This window comes from Lissotriton vulgaris, chromosome 6, assembly GCF_964263255.1.
Source record: "Lissotriton vulgaris chromosome 6, aLisVul1.2, whole genome shotgun sequence".
NCBI classification, from domain to species: Eukaryota; Metazoa; Chordata; class Amphibia; order Caudata; family Salamandridae; genus Lissotriton; species Lissotriton vulgaris.
Genome location: NC_141694.1, coordinates 1,853,597,046 through 1,853,602,728, shown reverse-complemented (window position 1 = coordinate 1,853,602,728; position 5,683 = coordinate 1,853,597,046).

The window sequence follows — 5,683 nt, the reverse complement described above, 5'->3', positions numbered from 1 at the left end:
CCAGAGTGGATGGAATTCATTAGGCGGATGGTGTCTTCAGTGGTGATTGGGTTCCAGGCGCTGAGGTTGTTAGAGGGCGGTTTAGGTTCTGAGGGGGGTGGAGAGGATTGTTCGTTGGAACTGTTTTCGAAGCTGTTATGTATGTCGGCAATTTTGTTGTAGAAGAAGGATAACAAATCGCAGAGGTCTTGGGAGGGATTGGTGTCGTTTGAGGCTGCGGTGGGGTTGGTGAATTCTTTGACGATGTTGAATAGTTCCTTGCTGTTATGGGCATTGTTGTCGAGTCGATTCTTGAATGCTGATTTCTTGGTGGATCGAATCAGCTGGTGGTGTTTGCAGGTGGCTGCCTTGAAGGTGGTCATGTTGTCGGTGGTTGGGTTTTTTCTCCATGTTTTCTCGAGAGTACGGCATAGCTTCTTGGATTTCTTAAGGTCATCGTTGAACCAGGGGGCCTTTTTGCTGTCTTGTTTGGTGTGATGGTTTTTCAAGGGTGCTAATTTGTCAGCGCTGTGAGTGATCCATTGTTTGAATTTGATGGCAGCTTGGTTTGGGTCCGATGAGAGGGCGGGTGGGTTTTGGTTGAGCGTTGTGAGGAGTTGGTCGGTGGTGATTTTGTTCCATTTTCTTCGGGGAATAGGTTGTGGGGGGGTTGTGGGTCGAGGTGGTTTTGTAGCTGAAGTGAACACAACTGTGGTCCGTCCAATGGAGAGCTGTGGTGCGATCGAAGGAGATGTGTTTGCTGGAGGTGAAGATTGGGTCAAGCGTATGTCCGGCTACATGGATGGGGGTGTCAACAAGTTGTTTGAGGCTGAGATTGGCCAGGTTGTCAAGAAGGGTGGTGGTGGTGCTGTCGTTTTTCTTTTCCAGGTGGAAGTTGAGGTCTCCTAGTAGAATGTAGTTCTCGGAGGCGAGGGCATGTGGACTGATGAAGTCAGTGATGTCTTCGCTGAATTGTTTACGGGTTCCTGGAGGCCTGTAGATGAGGGTGCCTCTGAGTGTGGTCCTAGGGTCGGTGGGGATCTGGAAGTGGAGGTGTTCGGCGGTTGTAAGGTTATCGTCGGAGCTCGTCGTGATTTTGATGGTGTTCTTATGGACGATGGCGATGCCTCCTCCTGTTTGGACGGTGCAGTCTTTTCGGATGATCTTGTAATTGTCCGGGATGGCTATGGCGATGTCGGGTGTTGATGATGCGTTCATCCATGTTTCAGTAAGGAAGGCGACATCCGGTGATGTAGTGTCGAGTAGATCCCAGAGTTCGGTGGCGTGTCTGTGGACCGAGCGGGTGTTGAGCAGGATGCACTTCCGGTGGTTAGAGTCGGAGCTGTGTTTGGGGTTAGTGGATGTGGTATGGGTCTTGATGCTGGTAAATTTGCAGGAGTGGCAAGCAAAGGGACCGTGGGTACGTCCCGGGGCAGCTTCGTAGCATTGAGGTTTGCGTCCGGGGTTAAGGGCAAAGAGGGTAGCGGCGTCATACGTTATACGGGTGGAGAGGGTTTTGCGAGGACCAGGGGACATGGCGCTGGGTGCGGTCCAGGCGCGGATGGGCGTAGACGGGCTTACCTTTGGCGCACCTTCGGCGCGCATAGGGCGCGTTCGCTGCGTATGAACGCTGCGCGCAAAAGCATCTGTCATAAGTGGATAGTGGAGGGGGAGGGGCGAGGGAGGAGCAGCTGGGAGGCGGGGGCGGGGCGTAGGTCCGGGCAGGGAGGGACAACAACAAAGCACAAAATGGCTGCAGGCCAAAAACGAAACTGTATTGGAGGCACAACCTGATATGGACGCTATGCATAATTGCACTATTTAAACAAAGTAATCAAAAGTAGCCAGGCACAATACAATCCTGCTGGCTGCGCGTTTACTGAGTGTAGCGCGACAAAACTTATTTGGCTAAGCGCTACGAGCAGTAATTTGAAACAGACATGCAGCTGTAAATGTTAAACAATTGTAGAAACGCTGCGATCTCCTAACAGCAATAGCGCGCTGCAATTCCACAAAAGCTCAAGCGCTATAGTATATTAATTTGCAGCGGACATGCAGGCACAGTACAAAAATAATGAGGGAGCAATGCGGGTGGGCGCAAGCAGACAGGTATGAATACAGCGCTACGAGACCTCTGGGTAGAAGGCGCTATATAAATACAAACACATTTACATTTACTCTAGGCTCTTAGTCACATTTGGAACCATCTCGCTCCTGAAATAAACATATGCTCTCAAAAATGTGGAAAGACCACGGGACACTGGTGCCTTAAATAACTGTGCCCCCCTTTGGTGGAGCGACCCCATATCAGGCGGGGGCCGCTCGAGACTGGCCAAGGTACTATGCCTCACAAGGCACCACAGCATGCCCGGAGCTCCCCCCAGCCCGTTTACACTCACCGGGCTGTTATCTGGCGGCAATAGGACGACTCTGGCACTCGCGGTGGGGGCAGGCACCGGCAATGTGCCTCGCGCCCCCTCCGCTGTTCACTGCTGCTGGCTGGCGCCCGCGGGGCTCTCCCTCAGCAATGGGAGCCCGGCACGGGCAGGCACCAGCATCCTCTCTCTCGGGCGGCACTTTTCCTCACCCGGACTTTCCTCAGGCGGCTGCGTGCGCGGGACTTCCTCCGGCAAACCGGAAGTCCCGCCTGCAGCCAGGCGAAATGCTGCCTGACTTCCGTTTTCGGCTCGAGGGCCGCGGCGGTGATTCTTTGGGACAAACGAGGGGTAGGCTCCCTCGAGACCCACAACAAACAGCGGGGTGGGCACCCACTGTGATTAAAATAAGGATATGGGCAAAGTCGCTGGGTGGGCACCCTGCACCTAGAACATCAAAACACGGCATAATGCAGGGTGGGCACCTGCAGCACACGACGGCCACCTCGGGGGGAATCCCTTTGCCGGGGATTCCCTTGCCTCGTCAGGCAGCACCGCCGCGCCGCCAAGCCCACACATTCCTCCTTCCCAGAGTCCTTAAAATACAGCCCTCCCAATGCACTTAGGCTCTAACAAGCCTTGGTAAAAGCAATCCTGAAGAGCCAATGGTCCAAGCAGTCCTGGAGGTATCAGGCGAAGCAAAAAGGGGACCCCAAACAAGAGATCCAAGGCATCCATGGGCAGAGCTGGGCCCAGGGAGGCAAGCCTTCCTCTGGGCCCCAGAAGCAGCACGCCCCTGGTAGTTTCAAGTTGCAAGAACAAGAACATTTACTTAGGGTCACAGCCCCTATTTTTTACACAGAAATCCTTTGTTGTCAAAGGTGCAGGTAAGGGGTGAACCAGATGCAACTGGTTCTTGAGCACTTCGTTCTGCTCAGCCCCTCTGCCTATTCACAGGATGGGTCAGGGACATCAGACACACCACAGGGGTTGGAGCCAGCATTGTGGAGCGAAGGCCCAGCCCTATTCAGGTCCCAGGTGCACTCTTCTCTCCCATCAACATGCAGATCTCTCCATTCACCACCTGGGCAGACCCATCCTGACTCCTGGAGCCAGGCACACCTGCCAGCTCCAGCCAATCACAAGCCAGACAGTCAATTCACATTTACTGCCCAGACAGGCCAACTTCTAAAAGTGGCACTTCCACACTAGACACATTAAATCCACACACATCGTGCAGCATTTAATCTCACGAGTTCGCACATACCAAACTCGACCCTGCACTCCCCACACATCAGGAACTACCATGAACACACATATCCCCTATGCATTCCTATGGGAGGGCAGGCCACTCTCACCACACGCACTCAGACTGCGCACTCACTTTACACTGGGACACAGTGTCAAAGTGCGCAAAGACCAGAAATCCCTATAATTATCTAATATTAAAAGGCAAAAAGTTCAGGGGTGAACCTGCCAGAAGGGCCAAGTCCAACACATAGGTTATACCGCACCCCAGTTCAGCTCCACAGGCTTGGGCTCATTCCACGGGCGCTGCACTGCCCCTGCCATGGACTTTGCACATTTAGAGTGGTTATGCCCTAAGGTCTCTGAATTCTGGCGGGAGGTGTGTTCCACTATTTCTGATATTACTGGCACCACAGTGAATCCTGACCCTCCAATGTGTCTCCTCGGTTTTGTAAAATTCTGACCCGATGCTTCCCGACGCGTGATTGCGATGCTGCTGGTCCTGGCTAGGCGTAGGGTGGCCATGTGCTGGGGTTGTAGACCTGCTCCTAGAGCTGAAGGCTGGCTGGAGGATGCCTCGCGGTGTCAAACTCGGTTGTCGGATTTCTAGGACCTACTGCCTGCCAGGTCCCGACCTGTTGACATTTGGGGCCCCCTAGTGACTTATCTCCATTCCCGTTCCCACTCCAGTGGTGCTGCCTCTCCCGCACTCCCCACCGGCCCTGTGCCTGCGGCGGCCGCCGGTGCTGGCCAGTGACTGCCTCCTCACTCTTTCTTGGCCTCCCAGCACCCCCTTCTGATGCTTTTTCCGTATGTGTGTCCCCTCATGAGGGGAGTGACCCCCTGGTAGAGACGCTGAGATTGCAATTTTAACATGTTCCTGTATGTGGCACGGGGGAATCTTCTTGTTTCCGACCGCATGACTTGATTTTTTTCTGTGGCAATTTGGACTGCTTAGTGTAATGTGTCTGAAAATTCTTTCAATAAAGGTTTTGAAAGAATCTGTGCAGTATAAATGTAAAGTGCATTCCATTAAGAGTATATGGTGCTGGGAGTTTGTCTTCACGAACTCCACAGCACCATAATGGCTGCACTGAAGCCTGAGAAGTTTGGTATCAAACTTCTGAGTACATTAAACCCACAAATGCACGACAGAGGGAATCTTAGAGATGCCCCCTGAAACTCAACCAACCGCCAGTGACCTGACTGAGTGGTTGCCGAGGCTGCCATCCCCAGACATGTTTCTGGACCCCAGGGTCGAGAGCTTGCTGCTCTCGGGGGCCTGAAACAATGCACATCCTGGTTCGAGGTGCCAAGCCTCCTCCCCCAGGATGGGCAGGGTTAACGAAGGAGAAGCTTCAAAGGTATGCCGCCTTTGTGAGCCTCTCCAAACCACTTACTGTGCTCAGCAACTGGTCCCCACTGGTTCTACCCCCCCACACTTTGGGCAGGAGACCCGGTGAGAAAAACAAAATGAGGAAGAGAAGTGTGCCCTCCTCTGCCAACTCCATCCTTGAGGTGGGAGAGGTGAGGTGAAGCACAACCTTGAGTCTCCGCCATCTTGAGGATGGGGGGACCCAGCCAACCAAGGACAGGCTCCTGCCCCCATCCCACTGGAAAGGGGCAGAATAGGGGGTGTACCCACCCCAGGGAAGGGACCCATTGGTCCTTGACCTTTACCTACCTGTAATGACCCTAAATTTAGTATTTAGGGGGCACCCTGAACCTTCCTTTCTCAGATCCAGCAACCACCAGAAAAGAAGAAGGACGAGAAGGTATGCAGAGCTAACAAGAGGATGACGCCCACTGACTTGGCCCCAGTCCTACCGGCCTGTCCCCCCTCGAACCTGCTCCTGCGAAACCCTGGCATGTCCAGCAGCCAGCAACCTCAAAAACCCCGGAGGAAAAGCCTGCATTTGCTTTCCAAGCTGTTTCTCCCGTGAACACCAGACGTGTTTAAAAGGCAGCTTCTGGTGCCAGTCAGAATCGGCGAATCCAGCACACTCTGCACCCGCTGAGCCCAGCCCGTGTTTGAGTGAACAGACACCACGAGGAGGTCCCACCGGCAATCCGGACCCGAG